We start from the raw sequence: 15,993 nt of genomic DNA, 5'->3' as shown, positions 1-15,993 counted from the left end.
GAGGGAAGCCTCTAGGCGCTGGCCCTCCGGCCATGTCTGTGTCTTGGTCTGAGGGGCCGTCATAAGGCTCCATGCACTCGGAAACACCGACTGAGCTCTGCGCTGAAGATTTACACTTGCTACTGCGCGGGAAGCCTCAATTTACTTACTTGTTCATTTCAGCTCCATACCATACCCCACACGGAGCCCAAACTCATGACCATGAGACCAAGGTTCACACATTGCACCCACCGAATCCACTGGGCACCCCAAGCCTCGATTCTTTAAAAAGGAGAATGATCATACACCCAATGACCACCAAAGAGACGTCCGGCATCATCAGACTCCGGGGAGATGCGAGCTACATAGGCCCACGGCCATGCACCTACCTCTCTGCACCTAGCAGAAGAGCAAAAACAGCAAAGTCGTCACAACACCAAATGCTGGAGCAGATGTGGAGAAACTGAAGGTCTCCCACGTCGCTGGCAGGAATACAGAAGGGTAGAGCCACTCTGGAAGGCAGATCAGCAGTTTCGTTCAAGACGAGACACGTAGCTGCCACATCACCCAACAGATACGTCTCTGGGCACTCATCCCAGAGAAAGGGAAGCATATGTTCATGCAAAAAAGCGTACACCGATATTCACGGCGGCTCCGCGCGCAGCAGCAAGATACTAGGAGCCAAACGTCCTTTGACGATTGAATGGTTGAGCAAACTGGCAAAGCCGTATTTGGGATATTACGAGACCACAAGAAGGAGGAAAGCCCCCCGGGACAGGCAGCACCCGGGACAGACAGACGCAAGGGCAGCAGGCGGGGCAGAACCACGGCTCTCGGGTGACACAGGCGTGACCTCCCATGTGCGGCGCTCGAAGCACGGCAAAGCCAGAGAGGCAGAGAGCAGATCTGCGGTTTCCTGAGGGCAGGGGAGGGAGGTGGGGCTCCCACAGAGGGATGGCCCCATGGAGTCACTCCAGGAGGCCCAGCGGTTCCGTCTTGGTGGGGACGGGCCACAAATCTACACGTGGAATGAACCGCACGGAACCCCCCGCCGGCCAGGCCACCGAAGAGGTCACCGCTGCAGGAGGCGGCACGGGACTCCTTGTCCTATTTTTGCCACTTTCTGGAAGTCTGCCGTTACTTCCGAAGAAAAGGTTAAAGAGCCAAAAGAGAAACATCCGATTAGCACAGGATTAAGAGACTCCTGGAGAAACTAACGGATTTTTTTTCCTTCCCCAGAAATGGCCCCGTGACTGTGCTGCAGACTCCAAGGGGCAGAGGGAGAGGGAGAGAGATGTGTCATCGTCGGGTGTGATCTGGGGAGGCCTAAAAGACGCCCAGATTGCGGCAAACACGTGACCGTGTGTTTGTTTATTTCAAGGATTCACACACAGTCGCGATTGTAAAAACCGTTGGGCTCACAGAATCAAATAAAGCCAATCTCAGAGTTTATCTCTCAGGAGAAATCCCACCGAACCCTCCAACTCTCGCTCGGGATTCCGGCGCCTGACTTGGGTGGGTTTCCCGTCTGGTGGTCGGGGAGCATCTGGGATGCCTGGCACCGCGGGGCCGGGAGCTTCCCAGCTGTCGTCACTGGCTCGGACCCCACAGCCACACTGGGCAGCTTAACAACAGGCTGTTCTTTCCCCCAGTTCTGGAGGGAGCCTAGCCGTTCCGGGTCGGGGTGCCGGCGAGGTCGGGCTCTGCCTACCCCCTGGTCTTCAGGTGCCCCTTCTTGCTGCATGATCGCGTGGCCCAGAAAGAGAGTGCTCTGGTCCCCTCATCTCCTTCCAAGGGCACTAATGCCCTCCTGGGGGGTCCACCCTCCTGACCCCCTCCAAACCCAGCTACCTCTCAAAGGCCTCACCTCCTAATACCCCTCCCGTGCGGGGCCCTGAGGGTGATGCCCACAGTCGGCGCACAGGGAGAGCGAAGGCTAAGACAACCTCTTACAGCAGAATCACCAGTCCCCGTTTTCTCCTCTTCCAAGGCCTCCCCCAGGGGCCCGGGAATGCCCCCCCCTTCCAAGAGTCAGGGGCGTGGGCCTTTCGGGACAAGCCTGAGGGGGGTAAGCGTGCTGGCCTGCTTTGCTGGTGGGAATGTAAAATGGTGCAGCCCCTCTGGGAAACAGCGCGGCAGTTTCTTAGAACACGCAACGCTTCCCATACCGTCCAGCAATTGGGCTCCTGGGCATCGCTCCCAGAGAAATGGGGACGTGTGTCCGTGCAAAAAAGCCTGGACACGATTGCTTGATGCAGCTTACGTCCCGGCAGGCGGAAGCCACGGGGGGAAGGAGCTAAACAGACCCGCCGGGCCCCCGGGCCTCGGTGCCGCGGAATAGTACTCAGTAATGAAAAGAGACAAGCCACTCACTCCCAGGACACTCCGGGGAAGTTCAAGGGCATCCCTTGGCGTAAAAAAAGCTGATCTCAGAGGGCAACGTGCTTGTGCCGATCTCTTTATGGAACAGTCTTGAAAGAACCCAGATCGTGGAGGTGGAGAAGGCGGCAGCGGTCGCAGGGGTCAGGAGCACGGGGACCGGCTGCAGAGGGGACGGAACATATCCGCGACCTGCATGGGGAGGGGCTCGCAGGGTCCAGAATGAGACCCGCCATACCCAGGCCAGCTTCCTGGTGGCTGCAGCTCGTTAGGTAAGAGTAAGTCCCTGGAGGAGGGACGCCTCGAGCTGCTCTCTGTACTGACTTTGCCACTTCCGATCGCTCCAGAATCGTTTCAAAATAAAAAGTTAGAAAAAAAAAAAGACCGAAGTCTGTGGTCTCAGACCGGACAAAGCGCCCAGCCTCAAAGACGCACGCGCAGATCCGATCGCGTGATTTCCGGGGAGGACGGAGCCCGCTCGGGGGGGGGGACCTCGGCAGGGCTCGCGCTGCACCCGCGGGGACGGGCCGCCGTGAACTCCGTGGGGCCGGGAGTCGGGAAACACCGCGCCCTTCGCTGCCCGTGACAGGGGAGAAGCTTCCTTTCAACAATTAGCCTGGACAACAGCGAGACCCACAGAAGCGCGGTCCGTCACTCGCTAACTGTCCTTGCTGCGCTCGGGGACCTGGTAGGTGGTGCCCACTGGTGCCCAAGCGTCCTGATGAGTCCACGGGCGCCGGACCCACTCCTCCCCGGGAGGCCGATTCTGGCAAAGTCCTGCTTCCGGGCGTTGCTTAGGCCCGTCCCCCCTCCCCCCAACACACACACTCTGCCACGCCCTTTCGGGATTTCACCCCAGTCTGCAAACACATCTCCTTCTCTTCGTGGAAACTCTAGTGAGTTCACGCTACTCGGGCACCCTCGAAATCACGCCCACAGCCCGAGGGCCGGGCATGGGGCTCCGCTGTCCTCAGGTAGCGGGAAGTCTTCCTGGAGGAGGGGACATCCAAATGGAGAGCCCACGGGTAAAGAGAAGGGGGAGAGGCGAAGGGGCGGGTGTTGCAGGCAAAGTGCCCTGGGGGAGGGGAGTGAGGGAAGCTGCGAGAATCCAACGGGGGAGGCCAACGGGGGAGGCCACCAAGATGGGACAGGGGTCGGGGCGCTGGGGGCCTCAGTCGCTGAAGCGTCTGCTTTCTGCTCAGGTCCTGATCCCTGGGTCCTGGGATCAAGTCCCGAACCCCGGGTCAGGCTCCCTGCCCAGCAGTTAGTCTGCTTCTCCCTCTCCCTCAGCTGCTCCCCCTGCTCGTGCTCGCTCTCCCTCTCAAATAAAGAAAATTTTTAAAAAAACAAAAAAACCACTAAACATGAAAAGGTGGGACATAGGTCATTGCTGACTTGGCTCCCACACAAGAACAAGGACCAATGACTCACGGACAAGACAGCACCAGAGAAAATCCTAGAACGCAGGGATGAGGCCGCAGCACCCCTACACCACACGGACCCCCGCTGCCCCTCCCCAGGCTGGCAGAGCGCCAGCAGCAGGGCCCGTCCTGCACCCGCAGCGGCCTGGGGGGAGGCGGGGTGCGCACCCAGCTCCCCTCGTCGCTTCGTAAGAAGCCCCTGCTCTGGTCTCGCCCCTTGGGGTGTGCGGGGGGTGGGGGGCTCTGGGGCTTGACCCAGGGCAACAGGACTGTGGCCGAGGAGGGAGAGCGCCCGGTGTTCCCACCTGGCAGGAGTCCCTACCTGGCCCGGAGCAGGAGTCGTGCCCAGCAGCTGGCTCCCACGGCCAGGGAGCCGCCGGACCTGGACCCTGGAGCCCGGCCTGTGCCCCAGCCCAGAGGCCGCAGCGGATCCGCCAGCCCGAGGGCGGCCGGAGGGAGGCGCCGGCCCCACCTGCCCCACCTGCCCCGCAGGCCCGAGCGGGCGCACCTGGGCGGCCACGGGCAGGCCCCGCCCTTCAGTCACACCTGCCTCGGAGCGAGCGCCCCCTCCCCCACCCCAGGGCTCCGGCCCAGGCCACGCCCCTAGGGGGGACCCTGACTGCCGGAGACACAAGCCACGTGCAGGGGACCCCCGAGATGACGAAGGACCCCCCTCCGGCCGGCAGCGATCCGGGCGGCGTCCTGGAAGGAAAAGACCACGTCCGCCGAGAATCCCGCACCGGACAGTGTGGAGGTGAGCGGGCGCGGCTGCGTCCCCCAAAACGTCTGCTGGCAGCACGGAAATTGGAATTTCGTGCAATTGTGTGTGGTGAGATACTCATCTTCTTTCAGCTAAAAAAAAAAAAAAACCCTATTTAAAAATGTAAAAGCTTGGAGGGCCTGGGTGGCTCAGTGGGTTAAAGCCTCTGCCTTCAGCTCAGGTCATGATCTCAGGGTCCTGGGATCGAGCCCCGAATCGGGCTCTCTGCTCCGCGGGGAGCCTGCTTCCTCCTCTCTCTCTGCCTGCCTCTCTGCCTACTTGTGATCTCTGTCTGTCAAATAAATAAATAAAGTCTTTAAAAATAAAATAAATAAATAAATAATAAAAACACAAAATAACAAGCGAAGCCTGGCGAGGTCTGCAGAAGGCTGGTTGGTCCACGTTGATCTTATTCTCTTAATTTCCTTCCTGATTCTGACAAAGCAGGAGGTCGGGGTAAATGACATTTTCGGGGTGGGGTGGCGGCCGGGGGAAGCGGGCACAGTCCGTCCGTCCGTCCGTGCAGTACTCTTGGCCCCTTCCTGGGACGCAGGAAGCTGGTTCCACAGGGAAGGTCAGGGCTCCGGGCTCCGGAGGCGGGTGGCGGGCTGGGCCGGGCCGCCTGGTCTCCCCGCGGCGGGGACGCGGAGCCCCAACCGGCTGAGGGCGCAGAAGCACCGCGAGGACCAGCGGCCCTGGGAGCCCCTGGGCTCCCCGCTGTGGGGACGGAGGATGAGGGACTCCTGGAGAGGCCGACGCTCCGCCACACCACAAATACCTTTCAATTCACAGCCCCCACGGCACGAGGAGATTATTCGTTTTCTTAAGATTTGATTCAATTAATTAGTTCCCAAATATCAGCCCATCCAGGCAAGCGAAGGCAAACAGAGATAAATCCCCGCGCATCCTTGCTTCATCTTTTAAAGGCAATTAACTCTTAGTTATTAGCTTTTAATTAGGGAGTAATAATGGCCTCATTAATACGCTTTATTATACTTGTCACCAGGCAGCTGTTCGGAACAGATCCTGTTATCAGATGGTCGTGGCCCTGGTGTCCACGGCGCTTCTCCCAGCGGAGGCGCGGGTTCGAGGGCTGCCCGCGCCCCCATTCGTTCTTCAGCCCGTCCTAAAGGGGACCCTTCAGGAGCTGCTCGAGGGTCTCCTGACCTCCACTCCCGTCCCCTGCAACAGACCCTGGGCCAGTCCTGCCGTTTCCTTGTTCTGAATCCTCCCAGTGGCGCCACTGCTCGGCCACCGAACGCCACCCTCTCCCTGGGCCGTGGGCTCCCGTCGCCCCCTCTGCTCCCCGACCCTGGTGGCCATTAGCGCCCCTCACCGCGCACCCCCGGCACTGTCCCCTCTCCGCTCTACGATCACGCACAAGGACCATCTCTGCAACATTCTTTCGGAGCGTCCCATGCTGGGAACCGCCTTGAGTGTCCCCCCGCGGGAGAAGTTCCAGCGAGAGGAAGCGAAACCCAAGGATACATTCTCACAAAGTATCTACAAATAGCGACAGGTGTGAATGAGTTCACAAAGCCTTCATGGCTTCGTTGGCCATCGCCAAGCGCCCACCAGGGTTGCAAGCGGACGGTGGTCCAGCCACGCCGTGGAGTACGACACGGCCGTGCAAAAGGACCGCGCCACGGGAATATGCGACAGTGTGGGTAATCCCCGGATGCTTTGTGCGGCGGGGAGAAGCTTGTGTTCTCCACGATTCCATGTTCAGAAGCTTCTAGAATAGGCAACCTTAGTCTATAGGGACAGAAAATAGATCAGTGGTTACCTCTGAGCATGGAGGGTTAGAGAGGGAATATTCTGGAAGGTTCAGTGCTGGGTGGTGGTTACTCAAGGGTATGTATTTGCCGGACTTATGGAGCTGTGCGACCTCATGAGTGTCTAGGAAAGGTCAGCTATGGCCAAATAAAAAATTACAATACTTGATAGATATTAAAATGTGGGCTATGAATATTTAATGATATGATAAATGTCCAGCGTCGGGTCAACAGCGACAAGCAGATGATGTTCCAATCGCACAGACTACGGAGCTTTGCCATGGACTGAACGTGTGTGTCCTCCCGAAATGTGTATGTTTCAGTCCTACCCCCAAGGCGGTGGCGTGAGGAGGCGGGGCCTTGGGGGTGACCAGGTCATGAGGGTGCCGCTCCCCTGAATGGGCCTGGTGCTTTTCTGAAAGAGACCCCAAGAAGATCCTGCACCCCTTTTGCTAGGAGAGGACACAGCAAGAGACACTGGGCTACGAACCAGGAAGCAGCCCTCACCAGCCCCAGACTCTTTGGCCCCTTGATCTTGGATCCCCCGGCCTCCAGAACCAAGAGAAATAAATGTGCTGCTTATAAGCCCCCTGGTGTGTGTCCTATCATAGCGGTCCTAAGGCACTCTGTGCTTAACCAGAGGTGTTTATCCCCCTCTTGAACTTGGGCAAAATAATGCAGTTCTGGTATCAAGCTGGTAGATTTGGTTGCCAGAGACAGGACGGGGGAAGCATCTTTCTGCATCGTGGGGCCCACACAGAAGCTGGCGGGGGGTCACCTGTGCTTTGGGGAACTAGCTCATCCCGCCTGCAAGAGTCAATCCGTGAATTTTCAGGAATTCCGTGAACGGGTTGCCAGGAACAGCCACCATGAAAAATAAAATTATACAAACTTACAATGACATACGTTATATTAAAACTAAAGCGATAGACTTATTATTTTACTGCATTTTGCTACCATCTATGCTCTGGAGGTTGTTGGTTTTTTTAATAATTATATCTGTTTGATGAAAACCTTATATAATGGGGTGCTACTCTGCATCTCTTTCCAACTCTGCATTCAGTGACATCCGGTTGGTAGCTTGAAATGGGCCACAGGGGGATTTTCACACCACAGAATTAGGCAAACACTAATCCAACGAATGAGTGAATGATGTTGGGGACATCTCTCAGCCTCTCTCTGGTGATTGCAAAAGAGCTGCTGTGGCTCCAGCCATCACACCCACATTTGGTTTGGGAGGAGGAGAGAAGAATGCAAAAGGGGGCAGCACCAGCTAGCCCTGACTGTCCCTTTCAGCAGGAAATTTAAAAACTTCCCTCCAATTCCCCAGAACCACATCATTGGACCCCGAGTATGTAAGACAGTTTGGGAAGGCAAGGTTTCTTGATTTCCCAGGCTTTTCGGTGGAGGCCGGGGACAAGAGAAAAGCAGATGGGGATGTCTGTTGGGTTTTCCTGCCATAGCATCTGCCCTGTTCCATCACCGAGAAATGTTTCTATGAGGAAGAGGGTCTCCCTAGTTCAGCAGTTTCGTGAGCCACAGGGCAGCTCAGGGAGGACAGGTCGGGCCGGGAGGAGCCACCCCCTGGCAGCAAAGTCACGAAGAAAGTGGATGACCGTGGCCCCGTGGCACTCTTGTGCCGAGGGATGAATGGGGCGGTGGTGACAAGACTTCACGCTTTGCCCACTGGAGGGCTCAGGCGTCCCGGGGGAGGGGCGCTCGCCTGAGAATTTGATACATGAACTTGGAGAGGACATTTCTTTGGGCCCCGGCCGCTCCAGCCATGTTCACGGCCACTATCTGAGACAGGGCTCGCGGGGGCGTGTGCCGCCACTCGGGGAAGCCTGGAGCCACCCCATGGGGCCTGACAACCCCAGTTGTCTGTTTCTTTCGGAGATTGAGCCTTTGCACAAACGGCTCTGTCACCAGATGTCTGAGCCTGCAGTGACACAGGATGGTTTTCTTGTCTGGTTGGGGCACGAGAAGGATGATTCGCATTATACTCATCTATCGATCTGCACATCGGCGGTGGGGGAGAGGCAGAGGGAGAGAGAGAGAGATAATTGTGTGCGTGTGTATGTATGTGTGTGTGTTTTAAGATTTTATTGATTTGAGAGAGAGTGCACACACAAGTAGGGGGAGCAGCAGAGGGAGAGGGACAAGCAGACTCCACGTGGATCACAGAGCCCAAACGTGGGGCTCGATCCCATGACCCTGAGGTCACGACCAGAGCCGATGCTCCACCGACTGAGCCACCCAGGAGCCCCAGGGTGTATTTTTTTAAAAAGCATCCCAAGGGGCGCCTGGGTAAAGCCAGGTAAAGGTAAAGCCTCTGCCTTCGGCTCAGGTCATGATCCCAGGGTCCTGAGATCGAGCCCCGCATCGGGCTCTCTGCTCCGCGGGGAGTCTGCTTCCTCCTCTCTCTCTGCCTGCCTCTCTGCCTACTTGTGATCTCTGTGTGTCAAGTAAATAAATAAAATCTTAAAAATAAAGAAATAAAAAGCATCGCAATGTTCAGCTGACCCAAATTCCCAAATGTGGGATTCTTTGCAAGTCAATGGGCCCAAAGTCGGGGTGCAGTGTGGCTGCCCCCACTGGTGGGAAGGTCCCCCGTTCGAGCTGTGGGGGGACAGCGAGCAAGAACTCTTTGGCAAGACGTCGCTGTGTTTTCTGGGTCCCAGTCTGAGCTGACACCGGCTGGTCGCCGCTACTCTCACTGCACACTAATTACGGGCCGGGTTTTTCTCATTTCACTGAACCAAATAAGAGAAGAGTCACCCTGGGTATGGCCCCTGACCCAGGGCTCAGCGAGCGACGCCGAGTGGGACGGGTATCGCACGGCGAGCGACTGAACAGCAAATCAACCCTCTCTCCGACGGGAACGGTCATTGGGGAATTTTTTAAATAATATGTTTCAAGACAGTCCTGACAAAAAGCTTTTAATCATGTGAAAGGATGCTCAACCCGACTCATTAGAAGGGGAGGGGATGTTGCAGCTGTGGTCAGATGTCACTTTTCACCTATCCCATAGACCAAGGTCCCCGGCTTGGTCCCTGCTTCCGTCCGGGAGGTCGGGGAAGTGGCATTAACCCGCCGCGCAGCGGGGCCCTCGCAGGGCATGAGGGGGTCACCTGGCTGAAGGAATTCCAAGTAAAATTCCAGATGCCTCCACCCAGCAATCCCTACCCTACACTGTCGGAGGGAACGTGTTCTAGAGAGACACATACACGTGAGCACCAAATCTGCTTCGGGGAGCGCCTGGGGGGCTCAGTGGGTTAAGCCTCTGCCTTCGGCTCAGGTCGTGATCTCGGGGTCCCGGGATGGAGCCCCGCATCTTTTCCTTCTCCTTCTGCCCCTCCCTCCCATGCCCTTTCTCTCTCAAATACATAAATACAATCTTGGAAAAAAACCCAAACCAAAACAGAAACGCTGCTTCCCTGCAGCATGGGTCCCGGTTGGGAAAAGCCAGAAACACCCTTCGTCCCCACTAACAGAGGACTGACTTACTACAATCACAGTCCGTCCTTAGAACGGAGTGTTACTTTTCACCAAAGAACAGAGAATCCTGTGTTTGAAAAGGCGGACCCCCTCCAGCCGCACATTCGCTCTCCTGCTCCACCCCGATGCCCCTTCCCAGCGTCAGCACAGGCCTCTGCGCCGCTAACACGGAAGAATGGTCCCTTCCTGGCTTCCACCTGTTCTGCCCCAACATCCCTCCTGCCGGACCAGCGCAGTCTCCTCTATCCCAGACCCCAGGCTCCTACCCTCAACCCCCACAATGCAACCCTCCCACAGAGGTTACTACGCTCACTGAGTAGGGTCCTGCCCTCCTGTGCCCACAGCCCTCTAGGACTCCCACCTCCCTGGGTTGGAGGTGGGAAGCCCAAGGCCTTGTAGGACCTGTCTCAATCCCCCCTCGCAGCCCCCCTGCCTCCTTTTCTCCCCTCACTCACTCTGCTCCAGCCACAGGGGTCCCTTGCTGCTCCTCCAACACTCCAGACCCAGTGCTGCCCCAGGACCTTGGCACATGCCATGCACTTTGCCAGGAACACCTTTCCTCCAGATCTCCACCTACTTCACTCCCTCACCTCCTTCTGGTGTTTACTGAAATGTCACCTGCTCAGTGAGGCCTACCTTGCCTCTGTGGCCAAGATAGCCCCTCCTTATCAGTTATCCCTTTCCCTGGCGTCATTTTTCTTAAAGCCATGGTATCCAGTAGGCCCTAAACAGATATTAAATCCAGGTGTTTATTGTCCTTCTTGTTCGCTCTGTACCAGCTGCTTGGCCTCCTCGATGTCCCTCCAACACGCCGGGCCCGTGCTGCCCCGGGGCCTTTGCACCGGCTATGCCCTCCCCGTGGAGCTCTCATCCCCCAGATGTACACTCGATCATTCTTTCACTTCCTTCAGGTCTTTGCTCAAATTCTCAGCAAGACCCTGAATGCCCTAGATACATTCACTGCCCCGCCCCAGCCCCCATCTGCCTCCCCCGAGAGGCTATGAGCTCCCCCGAGAGGCTATGAGGTTTTCTTTCTTTCCTGTCTTCTTCTGCAGGGCAGCCCAAGGCCCTGGAACAGAGCCAGGACGAGAAAGGTGCTCCATCAGCGTTTGCAGAGTGACCGTCCACCAGCCACCTGGACAGAAACAGCCTTCCTCTCTTCCCTCCTCCGCTCAGTAATCGGGATCCGCAAGGAAGAGCTGTGCCTTCTCCTCCCCCTACCCGTCCATCCATCCACTCATCTCGAGGAGTTTGGCTATTTATTTTATTCTGTAGGTTATAATCCAATATCATCCCTGAGTTTGTTGTTACAATAATTCTGGCCTCAACCCCTGCGCGTGGCCTTTCCAGGCGTCCCTGTCCTTTTCCGGTCATTTCCCTGCTCTCTGCCAACACCAGTGAGTCCCAGTTTATCCTGTGTGTTCCCTGCCCCCGACACACAGGGGATGATCTCTCCGAGGAGCTCTGGTTCCTCACACGGTGCGATGGTACTTAGAAGCCAGAGTCCAGGTGCCAAGGGTGCTCACTGTGGCGGGCACCACGCGGCCGCACGTACGCACACCGGCGCTCACTTCCACGCCCGTCCGTGATACCTGGACGTCTGTCCACACCTGCCATCTCTCTGTGTACAAAACCATGAGTTCATCCCAACATGCCGGATGCCAACCCAGGACAAGGTCCGTTCTCGGTGCTCCCAGCCCTTGGCTGATTCATCATTTCTTTAAAAATCTATTCTTTTGGCTTTTTTTTTTTTTTTAAAGATTTTATTTATTTACTTGACAGAGAGAGATCACAAGCAGGCAGAGAGGCAGAGAGAGAGAGGAGGATGCAGGCTCCCTGCTGAGCAGAGAGCCAGATGCGCGGCTCGATCCCAGGACCCTGAGACCATGACCTGAGCCGAAGGCAGTGGCTTAACCCACTGAGCCACCCAGGCGTCCCATGATTCGTCATTTCTTTCTCTGACAGAGGGAGACCTGGCCCTCATCATGAACCATCAATGTGCCCACTTGTCCAGCCCCTGTATTTACATAAAGCGCCTCCAGAATGGCTAAGCTGTGGGGACACGGTTTTCTAACTAGAGCACAGAGTCCGTGTGTAGGTATCTTTGTGTTTTTTTTTTAACTTTTAAAGATTTTTTTTTTTTTTTTTTTTTTTTTTTGAGAGAGAGAGACAGAGAGCCCGAGAGTGAGCACAGGCAGCAGGGAGAGGGAAAAGCAGATACGGGGCTCGATCCCAGGACCCCCCGGTCATGACCTGAGCCAAAGGCAGATGCTCCATGACCAAGCCACCCGGGTGCCTGGTATCTTTGTTTTTGGCCAAACAGTATCCAGTCGGAACACTAGTTTCAAAATACTCTTTGTGGCACGGCTGGGTTCATGTGGCTTCTGTCTCAGGATCCCCACCCCATCCTGCTGGATTTCAATCAGCCACTGTGTGTGGTGTGGGGCGCGACACAGGCTATGCTGTCATCTGGGCTGTTCTGAGAGGCGTGCCCAGAAGCCGCTCAAGTCGGGGGACGGTTACAGCAGGGACCATCGGGTTCATGGCAGGGAAAGGATGCTGGAGTGGCTTGACTGGGGTGCCCCCAAAAGACAGGCATAGCCTACTTCCCAGGGCCTCTGAACTTACTCAGAAAAAGTATCTTTGCAGATGGAGTTAAGGGCTTGAGATGAGGGGAGCATCCTGGTTATCCAGGGGGCCCTAAATCCCACGCCCGGTGCCCTTCCAAGAGAAAGGCTGACAGACACAGGAGACAGAGAGCAGGAAGACACAGATACACAGGGAGAAGGTCACGTGCCGATGCGGCCACAAGCCAAGGGATGCTGGGACCCCGAAGTGGGGAGAGGCAGGCAAGGTCCTCCCTGGGAGCCTTGAGGGACAGAGAGGGACAGGTGAGGGCCCCGTGACACCAGGATTTCAGACAACTGGCCTCCAGGACTTTGAGAGAATATGTGTCTGCTGTTCCACTCAGTTCACGGTCCTTGGTGACCACGGCCCACAACAGAGCTATGGGGGTCCAGGCCCAGCAGGGGCTACTCGGAAGGGCCGGTGCCACAGGAACAACTCCAGACACCCCATTTCCCACACACACCTTGGGTTTTGTGTTTCTACAGGAAACGGGCGCTGGGGCTGGTGCTGTGAGCAGGAGAGACCCTCCCTGCCTCTCCCCTGTGCAGGCTGCTGGGAGGGCATCATCTGTCCCTGTCGCTTGCTGAGTGGCTAGGACGGAAGCTGCACGGCGGGAGCAGGGTGGGGCGGGGATACCGGGCATCTCGCTGTCCCTGGCTCCTGGAGGGGGCAGGGGCTTGGGCAGTGCAGGTGGCCTCACTGGGGGCCTTCGAGAGACGGGGCGGGTCTAGGCTGGGCAGGCAGCCACCCCCACGGGGGAGCGCTTTCGCGGTGGCCATGGAGGAGACGTGCACCCACAGTCTCCCACTTGCTCTAGGTCTGGGGTGAGCACATGTATCCCGGGAGGGGCCAGAAGCTGCCGGTATCTGTCCTTGCGGGCAGGGTGGTCTCTGCCACTGCAGGGCCGGAGCCCTCCAGGATGACAATGAAATGAATGGCCGTGTGCCAATAAAACTTTACTTACAGAAAGCAGATGGATGGCCAGACTCGGTGCACAGGCTACAGGTTGCCGAGCCCGGCCCTCGAACGGTGTACTCACCACACAGGGCACCCGTCCGGGGTCCTTCTGACGGGCCGTCCCTCAAAGGCCAGGTCCTTTAAACATCACCTCCTGGAAGAGTCTTCCGGGCATTCTCTGACAGCCATGGTGACCGCCAGGCTGCACTGCATCTCTGCCTGTTCCGGTCCGTGGGGACATGTGTCACAGCCATGCTTGACCTGTGCTTTCCTGAACCCCAAACTCCAGAGAAGCAGCAGCTGTGTTTCCCTTGTCCTCGGGCCTCTCTCCAGGGCCCAGCACAGGCCCCGCACAACCCCCATGGGCTCTGCACGGTCGCGCGAGTGAGGGGGAGAGGCCATGGGTCAGTGGCCGGCTCCCGGGGCGGAGTCCGGCCTTCACAACCGCCGCCCGCCTCCCCACAGCAGCCGCGAGAGGGCGCCCGTGAGCGGCCCGTCAGGTCTGCCCTTCCCTGCCCTCCGCCTTTCAGGGCTCCCTCCTCCCTCAAGGTCAAAGCCCAGGTTCTCCATGGGGTCCCTAAGGCGCTGCACTACCCGTCCCGTCTCCTCTCTGTCCCCCTCCACAGTCTCGCCCTCACCGGCTCTGCTCCAGCCACGTGGGCCTCCAGCAGGCCAGGCCCGGTGCTGCCGCGGGGCGTTCACAGCCGCCGCCTGCCACACTCCCCGGTCTCCTCAGGACAACCCGAGCAAACACAGCCCCTTTCTCCTGTTCTGCTCTTCCTGCGTCACCAGAAGAGCCATACTTACTGGCTGCCTCTCCCAGTCCTGTGGGCTCCAAGAGGACAGGGATCAGACCCACCTCACCTGTGCCACAGGCCCAGGACTTGTCACTCGTGAAGAGAAGGGGCCCCGTCGCATCCCAAGCCTGGGAGACCCCACGGTCTGGGCGGGCTCTTGGCTCAGACGCTACAGGAAGCGGGCGGTCAGGAGGGCAGTGGGAGGGTGGCCACTGGCCCCAGACAAGCAAGGGCTGACTGTCTTTCAAAGGGGACCCTCTGCGCCAGCCACCGCTGCCCCCAGCCTGCCTGTGAGTGGAGCCCGACAGCCTCCGGCGAGGGGTCGGTGGGAACGCGAGCAGCGGGCGGACAGACAGACATGGGCTGGGGAAGGAACGGCCCCGGTCAGGAGGCCGCGAGCAGGAGCCCAGAGGCCGCATTCCCAGCCTGCGTCCCCCTGGGGTGGCCTCCCCTCGGCTCAGTCTGAGAGCAGGTGGCCCAGGACCACCCCCGCCCCCACCCCGCCTCCCGACCCCTACCCAGAAATGAAGACACCGCCACGACAGCGAGCTGTAATTCGCAGTGCTCACGAGCCTTTAATTCATTATGAACCTAGAGGCAGGGGAAATTAGGCAAAAATACAGCGCATCCTTAATCTCGGTGGGAGAAAAATCAGAGTGGGTGGTTTTTTTTGTTTTTCGTTTTTGTACATAGACACGGATATACCTTTGCGGGGAAACGTGTGTCTCCCCTGTTGAGCCACGGCCTGTCTGCACGTCACCCTAGACCCAGAAAGACCCCCTGGGTCTGGCCCCCCCCGAACCCCGACCCAGAGGGCCAGCCCGCTTTTTGTTCTCTTTACAATATAAATAGCATTTTCAAACTACATATGAACACAGTGCCGCGTCTGGGCGGGGGAAACCCCCATATCCCGGCTGACTCCCCTCCGGGCCTCCCGCCCCGCCCTGCTCCAGGGCACCTGCCCCCCGCCCCCCCACCAAGCAAATGAAAGGTTCCCGGCTCATTTACATTCCTTCCGGTCTCCTTATAATAGTTCTTTCTGGCCTGGTAACCATCAGAACACTCTTTTTTTTAATTTTTAATTTTTTTTTTTTTTTTTTTTTTACACAAGCAAAATTATGCTGTCGGTCCTTGGGCAGGACAGCAGGGGCCCTCCCGCGAGGGGGAAGGCTCCCCGGGGCAGGGGACAGGGGGTTCCCAAGCCCCTCGCAGGCACGCTCTCATAAATCCAACCCCCAGCTCTCCGGAGGTGGGTCTGGTTCTCTCCAGCTGCCCCCCAAGACGCACAAATCCACACTTCCCAATGGGACACAGCGTGCCACTGGTCTCTCGGGGTCCAAGGTGTGCGTCCCTCTGCACGCAGACAGCAGCCAATCCGGGGGCCGGGGGGGGGGCGCCTGGGTGGCCAGAGCCCAGGGACACGGGCCTCACCCGCACAGGGAAACAGCCAGACTCAGGCCACCCGGAGGCCTGCGTGGCCCCGCATCGTCCCTCCCCAGCAGGCTACAGGCAGCCAGCCACCCACCCAGCGTGAGGAGGGCGACAGGAGGGCCCCTGGGCAGTGCTGGGGACACTCTGGGGGCACGGAGCCCTTCTGCAAACACTGGAGGCCTCAGCGGTGTGGTGGGTTTTCACCAGGGGAAGAAGCAAACCAGGAGAGAGTGTTTATTCTGTGACAGCGTGTGCGGACCAGAGAGGGACTCCTGGACCCCCGCGACCACGGTCGCCTCCAAAGCGTGGGACCAGCCTCCTCCTGTCGGCATAGAGCTGTGGCATGGGCCGAGGAGGCGGGACCAGCC

Source organism: Mustela nigripes, chromosome 2 (genome assembly GCF_022355385.1).
Source record: "Mustela nigripes isolate SB6536 chromosome 2, MUSNIG.SB6536, whole genome shotgun sequence".
Taxonomy (NCBI): Eukaryota; Metazoa; Chordata; class Mammalia; order Carnivora; family Mustelidae; genus Mustela; species Mustela nigripes.
The sequence above is the reverse complement of the archived record's forward strand: the minus strand, read 5'-3'. Positions refer to the sequence as shown.